The sequence below is a fragment of the Heterocephalus glaber genome, unplaced genomic scaffold, assembly GCF_053883595.1.
Source record: "Heterocephalus glaber isolate CG9 unplaced genomic scaffold, H.glaber_assembly_v1.0 deba00001104, whole genome shotgun sequence".
Classification (NCBI taxonomy): Eukaryota; Metazoa; Chordata; class Mammalia; order Rodentia; family Bathyergidae; genus Heterocephalus; species Heterocephalus glaber.
In genome coordinates, this window is record NW_028258193.1 from 3,166,416 (window position 1) to 3,185,304 (window position 18,889).

General features: G+C 40.9%; 1 protein-coding gene and 1 long non-coding RNA gene across 5 annotated transcripts in view; both read right to left on the reverse strand.

Moving 5' to 3' along the window:
* Csmd1 (CUB and Sushi multiple domains 1) overlaps window positions 1–18,889 on the reverse strand; it is a 1,515,607-nt gene that overhangs the window by 1,404,606 nt on the left and 92,112 nt on the right. The gene's annotated exons all lie outside the window — the stretch shown is intronic.
* The window catches only part of LOC147828400 (uncharacterized), a 158,741-nt gene that overhangs the window by 49,156 nt on the left and 90,696 nt on the right, over window positions 1–18,889 (reverse strand). Inside the window, exon 2 of the long non-coding RNA XR_015450869.1 lies at window positions 1–18,889. This exon is cut by the window's left edge and continues 49,156 nt beyond it; it is cut by the window's right edge and continues 28,438 nt beyond it. This is a non-coding gene — a long non-coding RNA (uncharacterized LOC147828400).

Consider the following 18,889-nt stretch of genomic DNA (forward strand, 5'->3'; position numbering starts at 1 on the left):
CTAAGAGGTTCCCTCAGCTCCATCACCATTGATTCCAAGGCCTGAGCTCCGTTTATACTCACGGCAATGAGATGAAGATCCAGGGAGTCAGTGAGCCAAGTCAGGCCCTGAGGTCAGCAGAGGGATCAGCAGCCCAGGGCAGAGAAAGGCAGGGAGAGGGGTTGTGGAGTTTGGGCTATAGGTTCTCTTCTTCCTCCTCCTCTTCCTCCTCCTCCTCCTCCTCGCTCTTCTCTCTCACCCCTCACTCTCTTGCCCCTCCCTCCTCTCTCTGTCCTTTGGTTTTCCTGTGATTTGCAATGTGAGTGCCACTCTGGTGATGTTTTGCAGTCTGCACGCACTGTGAAGTGGTCCCCTCCTTCCAAGTAAGGAGCATGTGACATGCGATGGAAGGGTGAAGGCTGTCTGCTTAACAGAGCCAAGAATTCACAGTGGGCGACCAGTAGTCAAGACTTGGGACTGAATGGCGAGTGTTTGGCATAGGTTTGAAATTCACACAAATCAAGTTCTTAAAAAATATCCACCAAATAATTTTCTTCATTTACATTTGAGTTTCATTCCATTAAGTTGTGTGGTAGTGTGCATGAATGTAATATGTGCATAGATGTTTGTGCTGTGTATATTGCATGGTGTGCATGTATGAGATGTGTGTGCTGTGTGTAATGTGTGCCGTGTGCCTTGTCACCTGTAGATGTATGTAGATGCCACGTATGGGAGTTATTGTATGACTGTCATCTCCATGTACACATGTGGTATAAATGTGATCTCTGTGTGTATAGTGTACAGTGTGTGTACTATTGGTCCATGTACACATGTGTGGTAGCTGCATATGCATATGTGTGCTACGCATAATATGTTACACATGTATATGTGTGGTCTGTATGTGTGTTTGGTGTGTATGTGTGTGATCTGTATGTTAGTGGTAGATGTATGCTCTGTGTATATGTTGTGTGTGTAATGTGCATGTTCTGTAATGTATGCATGTGTGTTGCATGTATACGTGTGCCATGTGGGTGGGGTCAGTGTGTACGTGTGTGTGGTGTATAAGTACATGGCATTCTTGTGTATGACCCGTGTGCATGCAATGCAGGTGTCATCTGTGTTTGTGTGTGTGATGTACACACATGTTGTGTGTAATGTGTTGTGTACATATACACCATGGTGTGTGTGCACAGCATGCACTTGTGATGTGCTTGTGTGTGGTGTGTGGTGTGCATGTGCCAGGTATGCACGCATGTGACATTCGTGGCTATGGTCTCTGGGGGGGGCACGGGTATGGGGTGCAGTGTGTGCTGTCCTGTGCTTGGTGTGTCTGCCTCAGACTCGTATGCACACTGACCAAGGGAAGACCCCAGGACACTCAGCTGGAAATCCAGTCAACATCAGAACTCGGCTCTCTAGGTGAGCTCTGCCCATGCATGGCCTTCACAGGTGGAAAGCTGCTGTTCGCTGTGTGGCCTTCCTTCAGCATGGAGAACCTCCTGTGTCTCCAAGCCGATGTCTGTCAGGGCCAAAGTTTCTTCACTCCTGCATCCCCTTCCCACCCGCCTGCTCCAGGTCCTCAGGACGACCCGGGTCAAGTCTGCAAGTGAGATCCTGGAGGTGGGAAACAAGATCTAGAGCAGGGCCAGAGCCCAGGTGTGGACGGGCATGTGGCTGAGTCTGGTGCAGTCAAGGCGGTGGGCTGGGAGGCCCTGGGGTGCAAGCTCCTGGCAGGTCCAGGCTCAGGACTCGCTCAGGGCCTGCACAAGACCCACGCACAGCTCTCAGCATCTCTAGATGACCGAACTCATAGCATCTACAGAAAGCTCCTAAGATGTGGTCTCTAAGCAGCGTCAAGAAAGCTGCCGGTGTGCAGTACAGCACAGCACAGCGTCTCCCCGCAGGGTTCAGCTCGGTTCACAGCTGGCTGGGTCCCAGACATGGCTGAGCCATGCACCGCTCAGGTGTTTAAGGGACAAGGGTTTCATTCTGCTATGAAAAATGAAAAAGAGTGAGCCTTCAAAACTGGAACTAGGTGGGCTGGGACTTTACTCAGTACCGCTGCCTGCTTCACAAGCACAAGGACCTAAGTTCAATCCCAGTACCAAAAAAAAAACCAAACAAACAAACTAGAAGGAAATATGAGTGGGGGGCAAGAGAGGATGAGCCACGCCACCGAATACCTGCTCAGTCTCATTTCCAGAGAGTGGACGCCGTGTGTGTTGGGATTCTGTTTCCTGTCTGTCTGGCTGGCTCCCCATCAAGTCTCGAGCTAAGTATCCCACAGACTGAATCGCTAAAGGAAAGTTCTGCCATTCTTCAAATGATCTTGTGCTTGCATTCCGATGCACGGACAACGAATGTACACGACTTGTAGCATTAGAAAGCCACAGCTATGTCTATTTTCCCATTAAGTTTATTGGTACATTTAGGTGTACAATGTGATGAGGTTCATCGCTGGGAACTCGTACCTGTACATGAGGGATCTTGGTTCTTATTTTTTTCCCTTTCTGCTGTCCTCCCTCCACCCTTCCATCCCTCCATATTTACAAAGATTTTGTTTCCATTTTTCCTTTTCTTATGTTTTCCTTTCCCTGCTGTCTACTATGTTAAATTGTTTCCTAAAATGTGACATTTTTGAACTGTTTATCAACTTGTTTATTATAATTTTCAGCATTTATTAATAGAAAATAGAAAAGAAGAGAAGGTAGGAGAGATCTGCTGTGGAATAGCTCATTTTAACATGGAGAGGAGCTAGCAGTGGCCTTACTATACATATCTCCCAGCACATCATTAAGTATGCTCAATAGGCATATTGAGCCTGGATAAATTGCTTATAACCTTTCAGTGGATTTTAGGAGATATAGATACATAGTCCACCCGTTTTATATTTCTTCTTTCATCTTTTTCTTTTCTTTTTCGTCTTCTCTTGTTCTTTTCTCATGTTGTCCTTGGCCCTGTCCTTTCCTTCAGAAATCTTTTGGTATTTAGAAGTCAGCACGTGTCCTCATGCCTCCTTCCCCTGTTGAGCATGGTGTGTGCCCTGCCTACAGATCTTGCACGATTTGCCTTTCTTTCCACAAACAGTGGCACTTTAAGAACTCAGGACTGAAATGAGCGTGAGAACTGTGAATGAGCAAATGTTACAGCAAGTCTCTGGCAATACACATGCTCACTGACTTCCACTCTGAGCGCAGGATTTGGCTATGTAATGGGTGACAGTCCTCTAACATTTCGGAATTGACCAGCGACCTATTTTCTTCTGCTGGAGCCATTCTTTTTCAAGAGCGAATTATTAAACATAAGTTTTATTTTAAATTTGAAGTAAAGGGCAAAGCCAGTTAGATCTATTTGGATGCACAGACTCTCACGTGTGCCCCTCAATGACAGGAAGCTTTGGCATTTGTCTAGTGCCATCTACTGCCCAAATCAAGCAAAAACAGGACTCTGCCCAAAGATTCTGGAGTGGCATTATTGATCTGCCCAGTAGCTAAAGTTGCTTGCAATGGAAGATAATTGGAAGAAAAAAGGCGAAAAAGTAGACAAAACAAATCTGGAAAAGCAAAGTGATTAAAATACTTAAGTAGAGCTGAGAAAGTAAGATACACACACACACACACACACACACACACATACACGCACACAAACTCAAACAACTAAGCATACACTTAGAGGTTAGAAGCCTCTGGGAAACTGCCATGTGTCCTCACAAACATTAACACAGTCTTATATAACTCATGAAAGCCATTCAGTGAATATTTGATCAAAGCATACTCTGGACAACTCGAATAATTTTCTTCACTAATATGGGATACTATTTTTCATATTTGCTTCTGAACAGGATTGTTATTACTGTAATGAACAATAAAACATTGGACTATTAGAAAAAGAAAAACAAATCTCTCCACTGAGAACCCTTAGCACGGAACCTAATGCGTATTGGATGGTAACAGAAATGCAATGAGCCCTACTTCCTTTGAACAACGGCAACGTAAGGGAACAGAAATGGTAGCTGATCCGTTCCCCACTAGGAAAGAACACAAATTTAACTAAATATGCAGGCCACTTCTGGAACTCAGCATTCCACTCGAATATTACTATGATATAATTCCTCCCTCCACGACAAGACAATTCATATGTTGCATTCATCACTTCTTCAAAAGAGAGCTGCATCCATAAGAAATGCAACTCATTTATCTTAAAAGTGATTGTGCAAGAATGAACACATCTTTGAAACACAAGACATGTTGTCAAAAAATACAAGTGGCCTGCTTTGTAAAGGCCTGTATTTCATACAGAATGAGGACCTTTAATAAGCTTTATGGTTCAAGTTTGAATTAAGTTTCTTTTAACTAGACCATTTGTAAACATTTAAACAAGGCAGTATATTTCACTGCTCCCTCAATTCTAACGCACAAGGGTTTTTATTCATATCATATCCTTTTAGAAACTTACCAAACCCATTGACAGTTGGTTATTTAGGAAAAGAACAGGGAAATACCTTGTATTTCCAGCATGCTGATATTTGTATGGTCCGGCCCTGTGCTAATTTCTAACACAATAATTGTGACCTCTTTCCTGTATGCTGGCTGCACCAGTTTCCATTTGGGGTCATCTTTCAGTTTTATGGGAATGTTTTGTTTATCTCCTCCTCAGACCAAAATTAGTTCAAGTAACAGAAGCTAAGCATGAGAGGCTATTGGCAGCATTGAAGGGAATAATGAATAAAAAGGCAAAGAACTCATTACACTGAAGCTGTTCACTTTCTCCTAATTCACAGAGAGAGAGAGAGCAAGAGAGAGAGAGAGAGCTACACATTATATAAGATCATGACTTAAAAATAAAATATATTAATATGATGAAAAGATTATTTCTCACAAAATAAGTCATTTATTTCGAGACTAAATTTAACAACTCTATGTTTTGAATTCATCATCTTGACTCCCACTTGTACAGGATTTAGGCTTTTTCTCCTCCTCCTCCTCTTCTTTCTGACATGACACGCTTGACACTCAGGCTAGTCTGCAAAGACTGCCCCTTGAGAACGAGGGACACGGAGCCGCATGAAGCATGGAACAAAACCAGAGCTCGACAGAGACAGATCCCAACTTGTGGGCAGTATGTGTACTTGTGTACAAAATACAATATATACTGTAAAACCACATGTTAATGAGGGTTGAATAATTAAGAGTGCTGTATGTGTTCTTTTACCCTAAGAAACCACAGAAAAGAGCAATAAATGGATCCATCCAGAGTCATGAGATGTTTTTCAAAGTGAAAAGGATCCCAACTCTGTGTCGCCAGTGTAATGAGGCCGGTTTTCCTGTGAAAGGCATAGTCCTGGTAATTCACTGGCTCAGGCCTTAGGACCAACAGACCTGTTTTCCTTGTCATCAATACAGATGTTGAAGCAAACGGCTTTTCTGACAGAGGAACGCAGGGAGGCAGCCCCTGTGTGACGGGAAGGAGCCCCATCAGAGGCTGGCTGCACTCAGAACACTGCCTGCAGCAACTCCAGCCGCACCCCCGGGTGATGCACCCTGGAGAAAGCTACTCACCTGCCTGCCATGCTTCTGTTACTATGCCTTGCTTTCCTCAAAAGTAGACTTTAACAAAATTATTGGAGACTGGGTAGTTTATTCTGGAGGGGACCCCAAAAGATACTCAGAGAAAGGCCAAGTTGACACAAGGCAAGAACACATAGGGCAGGAAGGGGAGATTTCAGGTGCATTGTTACCATTGGGCCACACACTATGGAGAGCAGATCTCACTGCTCCTGGGGACCCCAGAAAAATGGGCCCCAAACTGAGAAGTATCACCTTAGATCCTACCTAAGGCCATGTAATCAAACCCACCTTCTATATGGTGGAAAGATTAGCTATAGGAAAAATGTCCTCCTGCCTTTGGGGAAAGGGGATAGCAATGCAACAGTTTAGAGTCCTGGCTTCTTGAAACTTATTCCACTGACCATAGAGCCTTGCAGGACAGGACAGCATGGCCAGGCACTGGGGGTCAATAGTGCTCCAGAGAGCAGAACCCCCATGGGAGGGAGGAAACTTAGGGCTCCAGGAGGGTTGGGCAGTGGCCAGAACAGGGGTGTGAAGGCCCAGGCAGCACAGAAGCGTGGGCAGATGTCAGTACACCTTGATGGTGTGGACACCAGACAGGTTATAAACAGGAAGGGATGTGAATCATGTAAATGTGGGTGCAGCACGAAGTTGTACAGGGCAAAGTAAAGAGGCAGGCAGGCAGGTTGGGATGGGCTGAGACTGCCGTCCGGATGCATGAGACGCCTTCCGGATCTCAGGCCACAGAAGGGGTGGGGAGCAGAGTGTAGGGAAGATGGTCCCACGCGCACCCGCGCCCGAGATGCATGTGGCAGGACTTGGGGCAGGGACAGCAGAAGGGTGAGGCAGAGAAGCAGTTACAGTCTAGCGGTTCCAGCGGAGGGTGGGAGGGCCTGGGACGAAGTGTTAGGAGTTGGGTGCAGTTTGGGGAGCAACGGAAACAGGACTTTCTACCTCATGGGGGTATTAGGAACACAGGTACACAATTTATATTTTTTAATCAAGAAAGTGGGTATCATTGCCTGGGAGAGTCTATAAAAATTAAGTGGACAACAATGGGGAAGATGGAATCTTGGGGAGCTGCTTCATTAAAAGGGGTCACCCTGGGAAAATGTGAGAGAGACAGGGCAGTGGGAGGTGGTCCAAGGGAAGACAGCATTGGGAAAGGGCACTGAGGTCCTCTGACGTGCTTCAGGATTGGCCTGGTGACAGAAGTCAGAAAAGCACGTCACAGTGGGCTCACATGTCAAAACGTCATGTTGTACATGATAGAAGCATGCAGTTTTAAATGTCACTGTACATAATCAAATACATAAATACAACAATAGGGAATCAAGCAATGCTCAGAATTCCGGTTTTCAGTTCATGGTCCATCCAAATCAGGCCTCTATTTGCTGTTGCCGCTGAGGTTCATTCCCTTTGGTTGAAATAGTCTTACATATGAACCACCTACTGATTGATTTATTTGGGGCTTTAAACATAATCTACTTGTCTTTTGGGTTTAGATTTTGGCAGGTTGTAGCCTTATTATAATGCTCTGAGAAACTACTGCTTCCTCCTTCCGGATGGCATAATACTCTTCCCAGGTAGCTCCCCAGTTCCTCTAGCCTCAGAGAAGGAAGGAAAGACATACTGCCATCACTTTCCAGAGGTTTTCACAAAGAAGGAAGAAAAAGAAGCAGTGGCTTAGAGAGTTTGATGCAGTTGCAAACTCATCAGCTGCAGCAGACAGTCAAATTTCCTTTGAAATCTGTTTGCTTACGAGGCCGCTTGTTTGCTTTGGGGAGTGGGCATGACCATCTCCAGGGCCGTGAGAGTTTCCAGGGTCCCTTCAACACATCTGGAAATCGAGGGTGCTGCTAGAAGAAGGTTTCCTGGGCCACTGTTTACCCTGAGTCTCTCCTACAGAACAATGCCTTAAGGTCCCTTTCTCAGGTCCTTCTGCAAATCCTCTTTGTTAAACAGACACATCTCTGTTCATGGAGCCCACACAGCCTGCACTGGGTTTTAGATTCACTTACTCTGACGTGTTCTAGCACAGTGATGGGAAATGGAGATGGGAAGTCAGCTTCCTGCGGTGGGCTTGTGTGTTCTATAAATGTCCCCGGTGTGTACATGGGAAGATAACTGGAAACAAATCTTTTGCCTTCCATGTATTTACTTCTTTGTGCACTTCCTCAGAATAAGGTTTTAATTGGGCTGTCGTTCTTGTCACAAAAGGAAAAGATCAAAGCCACTCAATATTATTTCATGTTGCTTTACAGAAAGAGAATGCAAGGGATGCCACAGTCCTTACTGGCTATCCAGAGCCTAACCAAGTCCCGCAATGAGCCCCACCCTTCCCAGAGCCACAGCAAGCTCTACCTCTCCCGCCCTGTCTCACACCAGGGGACAGGAGCAGCTGCTCCAGCCACACGGAGGCACCCAGCTTCCTTATACCTCGCGTTGCCTTCTGGGTCTGGCAGGTCACTGTGGACTCCGAGCAGCTCAGAGTCCACAACCTGTGTCCATCCCAGCCATCATGGAGTGACCAAACCGGGTCTCCAGGGCCCTCCTCTCCACACGGGGCCCCTCCTAAGGATGGGGTGATGATGCACATTCATCTGAACACGTTCAAGCAGTGATCAAAGAATACAGCGAATGTTTACATTTTTAAAATACTACAGTAAAAGACACACTGCCATTGATCCAGCTGGAAATGTTTACCCTAGCATTGAACCCATTTATCCCATTGTTCTTGCCACTTTCTGAAGTAGTTCTCAAAGTCTTCTGTCCTGAGTGTCTTTACTAGGTGTGATCAAAAATACAGTGAATGCTCCTTCTGAGTGAGTGCCAACCACAGAAAGGCAGCCTTGTAAAACAGTATGTTCTCATCCAACGTATTCGCCAGATCTGGTGCTGTGTGACTTTCGGCTCTTCCTCTAAGTCAAAGTGACCAGGGAAGGTAAACATCTTGACTGTATTCTGATCAACACAACCAGGACAGTACAACTGAAGACATTCAGGAAAGAGGAATTCCACAACTACTTTAGAAAATGGCAAGAATGACAAGATAAGTGTGGTAGAAATGGGGGTGGGATGAATGGCAACAACTCTTTTATTATACTAAATTTTTAAAAATTTAAATATTCATGATATCTTTTGATCATACTTCATAGGAACTGATTCACCCTGGATATCAATAACTAGTCAGTGGGCAAGTGAATGGGGGACTAGTTCACTGGGTAATCTAGTATATATCAGTCTGTCATCTAGCTGTCCATTTATTTATCTGTTCTCTCTCTCTCTCTCTCTCTCTCCACATATATATATATATATATATATATATATATATATATATATATATATAACTTTTGATGGTTCTTGTATACAGTCTCAGGATACTTTTCTGAGGACATAAACTGGATAGTGGAGCAGTCTTGGTAATCTTTCAATGTATTTTACAATCTCAACCTTAATACATATATATTTAACTACTCCCTTATTTTTGGCAAATGAAAACTTATCAATAAACCCATTAAATGAATAAAGGGCTCTTTAAGATCTTAGTCCCCACCCATCTGACTACTAGAGTTAAAAGCATACACTGGCAGCTGCCTTCTCTGTTAATCCCACTGCAGCTCGTGTTTTGGACATTTCAAGGCATCTTGTTTCCTAACTTTACTGAGTGAGTTCATTTGTGGCTTGTGAGGAAAACCGACACATTTGACATCATTTCCTTGACTTATTTTTCAAGAATTTTTGTGAGGGAGGAGAAAAGTGCAATGCTGGATGCTGTTGTTTCCCCAGGTGAGGACCAGCTGTCAGTGATGACAGGCACACAGCGGGGGGCCAGCCAGACCCGGGGAGAAACCTCAGCCTCACCAACGCTGCCTCGAATCGAATCCCTGGGCAAATAACTGGACTTCAGCGTCCTTATTTAAAAAGTGAAAGGAAGTCCGCATCTAATCATATTGCTCTGGGATGAAGCGGCGAGGCACCGGGCGCGTGCCTTGGATTGGCAGGGTCAGTCCCTGCGGCCACGTGGACGCCTGGCCTGTATTGCGATGTGTTCTCTGTCGGCCATGCACACTGACACCGGATTCGCCTCTCCCTGCCTCCCTGATCCAGGTGTCTCAGTGGCAAACCCCGGACAGTGGACTCCGCTTGGCTGCCTCTTCCCTTTGCCTGGGCCATGAGGAGTCCCGCAGGAGTGTGGAGTGGGTGTGGGGAATGTGGCCGTCACGTTCCTTTAGCTTCTTCCCCTGGTTGTCTCCACCAGCACTCCTGTCTTGGATGAGGTGAGCCGCCCACCTTGCACTCTGATCCTTCACCCTTGGGACCAAGGAGGACCCTGTGGGAGACTCTTGGGTTTCCTATGTTCTGGTACAGCATCGTAGACCCTCTGCCAGTAGCCACCGTGGGGTTAGCCCACCCCCATGATGGAATACCAGTCACGCTTAGAACGCCCCACTCCAATCTCCCTCCTCTTTTTCTAAGTAAGAACCAGGTGAAAACCATCCACTTCCCTTTACATTGTAAAACTGAGATTAAGAATTTGGAAGAATAAGAGAAAGACAGTACGATGGCAGATTCCACAATGAGACTGAGAAAGAACACGTGAGAGCCAGAGGTGTTAGCTCTGAATTAAACGTAATAAACTTGGGAATAAAAGAAAGCAGAGACAGTTAGCTCAGAGTTTGCCTCACATAGGCAGCAGCAGCTTCCCCTAGAGGACTACACATTCCTAGGAAGCAGCAGCATAGAAAACTTAAGAGTCTCAGGAAACATTTGTTAGTAATAAAGGAAAGTTAACAATTCAATATCATAATGTACACTGCCATTTTTCCCTTATACAAGCATGCACAGTTGTGCTCTATAGATCACTCATGAGCATGGTATCAATCCAGGCAATGTACTCAATTTCTCACAATGATCAGATGCAACAAGAATAACGGAACATAATATGGATGAATGGCAGATGATAGAAAGATAGTCATATATGCACACGGAAAATGTATGTGTACACAGAACTAGAATGCCTCTATTTAGATATATTAGACTCAATTTACATGTTATAAAATTTACATTGTAAATGGCATTCTTCAGTATATTCGGATGAAACCATTACCACTATATAACACTGAACATTTTTATCACTCCCCAAATAAGTCCCTATGACTATTAACAGTGAATCCCTTCACGGCTCACCAACCACCAATCTCTTTCTGTGTCTTTATATTTGTCAATTCTGGGTATTCTCCAAATGCAGTTGCATACTATTTTGTGCTTAGTAGAAAGTTTTCAAGGTTAATTCATTTTATAGCATGGATCAGTACTTCAGTCTTTTTATTGCAGAACAATATCCCATTGCATAAATATGTCAAGTGGTGTTTCATCCTGGTTTGGGTTTGCGATTCCCTATTGGTCAATGATGTTGAAATGTTTATGGGCTACTGATGTATTTTATTGGAGCAATAGCTATTTAAAACTTTTCCTTGTTTTAAGTTTTGGATTTTTTTATTATTGAGTTATAATAATTTTAATATATTTTTGAGAGTAAGTCTCTTATCAGATACATAATTTGCCAAATTTATCTTCCCTTCTGTGTGTATTCGTAGAATTTTCCTGATTTGACTCATTGATAGAAACCATTTTTAATTTTGATGAAGTTCAAGTTATATGTGTCCTCTTATGTTGATTATTATCTTGCTGTCTTATCTAAAAACAAGAACAGAAAGAACTGTTTTCTTCATGGTTACATTTATGTCTTTGTTTTCTTTTAAACAGTTTCATAGTTTTTGACTCTTACATTTAGGACTGACTGATTCTGAGTTAATTTTTGTACACCGATTTGGGGTAGATTCAGCTTTTTACTTTGCAAGTAGACACTGAGGTATTTCAGCACTGCATATTGAAACATATACGACCTCCCTCGGGGTTGTCTTGCCGGGCTTATCAAACATAATTGGCCATAAATGTGAGGATTTATTTAAGGCCCTGAGTTTTGTCCCCGGAATCAATATGTCTCTCCCTACATCAGCAACAGGAAGTTCTGCTTAGAGTATGGGAAGAGTCAGAATGCTTCCAACTTCCAAGTTTGCTCCCTCTTTCAAGGTGGCTTTGAGTTTTAGGGGTCCTTTGAATTTCCACATGAACTCTAGAATCAGGTGAATTTCCATGAAGACTCAAGAAATTTCCAAGAGCATTGTGCTGGTGCTGAAGCTCAAGTGAGGAAGATTTCCTTCAGAACAGATTAACTCTGCTGCCTTACAGACATGGGACTGCAATACATTTAGCCCTTGTTTAACTTCATTAAACAATATTTTGTAGTTTTTAGAATATGTTTAAATTTCTATCATTAAAACTAGCATTGTTTTCTTCCTGAAACCACTGTAAATGGAATTCTTCATTGTATTTTAATTTGCAATTATATTCTTAATTCTTAATTATAGTATAAAGTTGGAATGTGGTCCAATTCAATATACAAAAATTAACTTGAAATGATACTCATATTGTATTAGGTTCTCTCCAAGTATATACATGTGCGATTGATTTTTTACCTTTTATGTGATGTCCTGCAAGGCCTAACTTGATTATTTGATTCTATATTTTAAATTTGATTCCTTAGAATTTTCCATATACAAGGACATGCCATCTGCAATTAAAAGTAGTTTTAATTCCTTCTTTCCAATCTGGATGGCTTTTGTTTTTGTTTATTTGTTTTCTTTTTTGTTTTTTTTTGTAACGAGCTTCCTCAGCCCTCATAGGTAATATTGAGGAGAATTCGCGAGAATGGGCCTCCTAGTTTTGTCCCTGACCTTAGTAGGAAAGCTTTCAGTCTTCCATGCTGCCTGTACATTTTCCACACAGGCTCTTTATCATGATGGAGAATATTCTTCTATTCCTAGTTTGTTGTGCAATTTTATCATAAAGAGGTCCAGGGTTTTGTCAAATGCTTTCTTTGCATTGCTGAGATGATAATATGACTTTTGTCCTTTATTGATTCAGTGTGCTGTCATCCACTGCGTAGTGACTTTTGGTCAGTACTAGGCCATATATTAATAGTGCCCTCGGAGATTGTACCTTTGAAATCACAGTCATCTTAGTTTATGTAAGTACCCTCTATGATAGTGGCATAGTAATTAAGTCAACTAATTGGGTATATCTCCTTAATTAGGAGATGCCTAACTTTAGTACATTAATTGATTTTCAGATATTATATCACCCTGGTTTTCTTCATATATTAATCCTTTTATATATCGCCAGATTGCTAATGTTCTATTACAGAATTTTGCAATGATATTCACACTCCTATTGTCTGTAGATATCTTCCTTTGTAATGCTTTTGTAATTTATTGGAGTCAAGCTTTTACTGACCTCATAAAATTAGTTGGGAAATGTTCCCTGCTCTTGTCTTCTTTGGAAGAATATAAAGAATTGGTATTAATTCTTCTCTAAATGTTTGCTGCAATTCATCTGAAACTATTTAGCCTAATTTTTTCCATTGTGAGGAGATATTTTACTTACTAACCATACTATAGTACATACTACAGAAATATTTAGATGTTACGTTTCTTCTTGAGACACCTTTGGTTTTTCCTGCCTTTCTAGATTTTTTTCATTTTTGTATGATATCTAATTTATGTTTGGAATATTTTTATTTTTATTAATAGAATTCCTTCTTCGTATCACTTCTGATTTAAATTCCTTGCCTTTGTTTTATTTTTAGAATATGTATGTGTCATTCAGCTTTCCCATCAAGGAGGAGAGGATTAATTTGGCTTACAGTTTCTGAGGGTGCAGTCCATGGCTGGCTGACTCCAAGGCAGGAACATCATGATGGAAGTAAGTAGCAATGCTTGGTTCATGGTACCAGGAGGCAGGGCAGGGGAGAGTGGAAATGATGAGAGACCATATATATTGTCCAAGGTTACGCCTCCATGACCCAGCTAGACACACGCAGAAGTGTGCTTCACTAACCATTAGGTAACTCCCAAGCCAATCCAATTGGCAACTTCAGTTTAAACATCACAGCTTACCTAATGAATGTTTAAAGTTTTGTTGATTGCAAAGAATCAACATTTTTTCTCAACTTCTATGTTGTATTTCCTTAATTTCTACTCTATATTTTTATTTCCTAACTTCTTCTTCCTTAAGTGTTAGTTTATTTTTCTGGTTCCAAACTTTTAATATGGAACTTGAGATAATTGATATGAGATTCTTTTCCATGTATATACATAATATATATATATACATACTTATGTATAGTATATAGCTATAATACATAATACCACACATATATATGTATATTGTGAGAATAATTCATCCTGTTAATAATCCAAAGTACACTTGTGCATCAAAGCAGAGAGAGAAAGAGAGAGACAGAAGCATGACATACTACTTGTATTGCAAGACATTGCTCATTTTTCAAGCTAAAATTTCTTAGAAATGTTTGTCTTACAGAACACTCTCAGACCAAATTACAATCCAAGGTTTGACTGTATATGTGTGTATATATATATATATATATATATATATATATATATGGAGAGAGAGAGCTATAGACATATTTTCATATACACATTTCTACATCTACATCACCCAAACACATGTTATAACTATTACTTCACTTAAATTTAAATATTTGAAAAACATTCATTTAGAGGAGTGCAAGCATAGTGATGCTGATTTCCTACTTTAGTCTTGTATATTGAGTAATACTCTTTTTCTATCTTTATTCCAACATACATTTCCACATCTTTTTATCATTATAATCAAATAATTTTTATTAATTACTTTTCAGATTCAAAAACATAATTGTGTACATTTTACATCAGAAAATAATTTTTCAAGTTTTTCAGGACAGCAAGGAGAATTAGTCTGACTTTGTCTTATACCTCATGCTTACATAATTACCTATAAGTGCTCTTTTTGTAAATGAGTATGGACAATATTTTCTGGAATCACTTTCAGAAAATTAGGATTTTCAGTCTCTAGAATTTCCTTTAGAATTTCTTGTAAAGTAAGAGCAAAATCAACACCTGTCTTATTTTCAATTTCTCTGGAAGTCTCTGTATTTAACCTTCATTTTTGAAAGATAACTTTATGGACTATAAAATTCTTTTTTGACTTTATGTTTTTACAACATTCTGAATGTCATCTCATTGCCTTTGGTTTTCATTCCTTCTAAGGAGAAATCAGCTGTTGCTCTGAGTTCGGTTGCTTTATCTATTTTTGTCTTCATGTTTTCAGTTTTCTCTTTGTCTCGACATGGGGCTATGTCCTGGTTTAGAGCTCCTTTATTTATATAATTGGAACCCACTGAGCTTTTTGAATGCAGAGATGAATTTTTGATAAAATTTGGGGGGCTAGTTACCTCCCCCTTTTCTCTCAGTCTACTCCGCCGGCAGTCCTGCTGCAAGTGTGTTGATGTGCTTGATGTTTCATGTATTGCTCACAGCTCATATCATTCTCTCTACTGTTTCTTTTTTTTTTTTCTTTTTGTTCCTTGGATTGCAAAAATGTCTAAGAATATGTTCCCTTCACCATCACCTGCAACCACAGTACTCGCTGTTGTCACTTGTTTGCTGTCTACTTCTTGCTGGGTACTTGACTGAAAAGCACCACACAGTGGAAGTTGGTCCTCAGCAGGTACACTTCCGGCCCGCTCCAGGCAATGGCTGCACCCCTTTTCCCATTACCTGCTCCCACATTATACTCCCTTTAATCTCTCTTCTCCCTTGGTATCACATCTAGTTCTCTGGCTGCACTGTCTGCCTGATAATTGCTCTACTGCTTTGGACAATGTTCTGAGGAATAAATTGGTCTTTAATGTGACCTAATGAAATTTGATCACCTTTGTAAGATTAGCGTGGGAGGATAATTTCAGTCTTTTTTCTGATTTTAGTGGGCCTCTGCTCAGCTTTTATGTTCCCCAATTCACTCTGGTAAACACCTGGTCTTGTGGAACAGACCACCTTGTTTTAATTGCTTTCCACAAGAATGTCTCTGAGTTAGAAATATGCCTTTGGCTTGGACTTTCCCATACCATTTCAAGTAATGTTAATTGCTGCAGAGAGAGTTCAGATCTCTCTGTGATGGTGGACTGTCCATTCCATGCTCAGAATTTCTCACTCATTCATCTAGAGTTTTGAGCTGGAATCAGGGCTTTCATCTCTCTGAATGACACTCCATTTTATGATCAAGACTTTGAACAAAGAACAGTAATCTTCTGTTTTGTTAGCTGCGTTCCAAACCAGAACTGCCAGAACCACATTTGGGCTGCTTTGGAAATGAGTAGAACCTCAGTGTTTGTGATTTGCTGGATGTGGGGTACATGCTGAATCCTGCAGAGTCTGAGCTGCAGGAAGTAGCCTTTGCCCTCCAAGGTGCATTCTTGGATTAAAAGCTACGGGCTTCCGGGCTGGGAGGGAAGGGCACACTTGGGAGCTCACCTACATGCCACACTCCTCCAACTCGGAGCTAAAGTGTGGTGCTGCGAAGGGGTGAGCTTAAGGCCCAAGCAGCAAATTTTCATAAGGGCGCCCAGATACAGTGGCACCTCAGTTCATGGACTCAATTTGTTCCATGATTTTGGAAAAGATGGCCACATTTGTGTTTGTGTGAGGAAGATGGCCACAGCTGTATTTGTCACCAGATGCAGTTAGCAAACAAAAACAAAATTTTGCCAAATGTTTCGGCTTGTGAACTAAACTGTTCACAAACAAAAGCATTCATGAACCAAGGCACCACTGTATTCTTGAAGAAACATTGCTTTGGCTCTATATACATGTAAGACAACTGGAATGACTGTACTGTAAATAGTTTCATTTCTATTTCCATAACTTTTAGAAGATATGGTTGGTTCATTGAGGAGTTCCTCATACCCTCTCTTCAGAAATGGAACTCTTCTGCAATATTTTTTTTATTTTGAAAAGACAAGTTTTTGAAGTAGTGTTAGGTTACCAATACTAAGTAGAAAATACAGAGTTCCAATATAGTCTCATATCACACATGTACACACACACACACACACACACACACACACACACACAGGTCCCAACTATCAAAACCCTGTCCCCAAGCACTCACTGACCCCACTGATGGCACATCTGCATTACCCAGACCAGAGTTTGCCTCCTGTGGGTAAGAGTGTGTTTTTGTCAGAAGCTGATCAGCTGGCTTCAACGCATTGCATCACTCTACACTTCTATCATTGATGCCTAAGCTTCCGCTATTCCACTTCTTCCCAAGCACTGCTGTTGCTGACCTGAACTCTGGTCATTGTTTGCAAATGTGCGTGGGGCAGCCCATAACTGCTTCTCTTTGCTTTTCTACGTGGGGAGATGCGCAGAGCTATCTTTCCACACGTGTGTGTGTCATTAGCGTGTCCTCCTGGGTGAGCTGTTTGGTCTTTTGCCCACATTTTTCTTACTCTTTTTGTAGAGTTCATTGCATTCTTATTATTGACTCACACTAACCTTTCTTGTAACTTAACTTATTTCAAGGAAAAATAGGGATATGGTATCTGATGATTAAACACACTGAATTCAAAAGTTTTTAATAAAATTGTATAAGACAAAGCAATGGAAGTGGGATTGTTTAGAATTAAAAGCCAACACATTTGAAGTATACCAGGTCAGGTATTTTTAAATATATGCAGAGAATAATATGAATGTAAGTTTTGCAATAAAAACTATCATTTCCCATAATTAACTTAGAAGAAAAATAAATAAATAAGAACTCAGCTGACAAGGCATTTGTAGTTCATTTGCATAACTAAACATACTTATGTAAGTGACACAAGTTATGTATACATAACCTTACAATTTTCTACCAAAATGATATAGGACCTTCAGGGGGAAAAATGAGAACTTTGGTTAAGCTAAATTTGTGGAAAAAAACCTATCACTGTTATAGCATAATAAAATCTTTCATGGAAAATTTAAAGTCTCTTTTGGATGGCTGGATCAAAATACCTAACAAAATCACATGTGCCACATTATCGGATTCTCAATGCCACTACTGGGGATTTCTCTGGAAGATAAATATCCAACAATATAAAAATAAATGTTTTGTAATTTTAAAATATCAGAAATAACTTAAGCAACATACATAAAATAATGTGTGAATAAATTGTGGTATATTGAAACATCCATATTGTATATAGAAATTGGGGTATTATGTGATGAATAAATAAATGAGGAAGTTTTCTAGGAACTGGTAGGGAGTTTCTTCAGGTGCTGTGTGTGTGTGTGTGTGTGTGTGTGTGTATGTGTGTGTGTTCACATGCAAGAGTGGCATGTGACCACTTACATATGAGAAAAAGGGAAATATGAAAATACACATATATCTTATTATCTGTGAAGAAAATAAACAAGTGATAAGTAGAAAGAATGCTTGCCTACTGGGGGCTTGTAGGGAAGAGGTCAGGAGACTAACAGGAATTTTGTAAAAAGAGGCAGTCATAAACAGTTCTCTGGTTATAATATTTCAAATGTCTGTCTTTAGTACTACGGTAATAATTCTCACACTCAAAAATAAATGTTTAAAATACACAAGGATACTAGTGTGTCCAAATTGGAATACCAAAAGTAATAAATGAACAGGCTTACAAAAGCATAACATAGCTACAAAGAAAAGTGAAAGAAAAAATTTTAAAAATAACCTGAATAACTTGGGAAACATCATTTTGACTACATAAGACTGAAAATAAAAACATTAACAAAATATTACACTCCAAATAGAAAACTGTTTTTCACAAGTCTATGGATTAACAAATCTTAAATAAATTTCTGTGATCTGATTTTCAGAAAATAATTAACTAAATACCTCTTATGATGAGAGCCAGGTTTCTCAGTGGGAGAAAGAAGTTAAAATAAGAAGAGAGGGAGTAGAGAGTGAAGTATGTGATGTGGATTTGAGTCAAGGGTGTCCATAGGAGCTGAGGGTCAGAGAGGGAGGTGTGGGAATGTGTTTACTTGTGGAATTAACACACCCACACCTTGGATGGAGTCCGTCTGTTAAGACAGTCTCCACACAATGACATCTGGGTAGCAATGAGCACTTTTAGTAGACAGCTCCTGATTATAAATATCATTCTCCAGTAAAAATCCTTGAGTAAATGGTAATTCCAAGGTTAAGGATGGAAAGATATGAAGAAATCCTATGATAGCCATCTGGACTAGAAGGTAAGAATTTTTCCAAAAATGTGGATCATATTAGAAGAAAAAGAGCCAACTTGACGAGACACCAGTGGACAAATCTGCAAACAATTTCAACAACAAATAAATCACAATTGCAATGGTTTGGAACACATGCTTTTACACAAATTAATAACTGAGTAAGTGGGTGAATGAGAA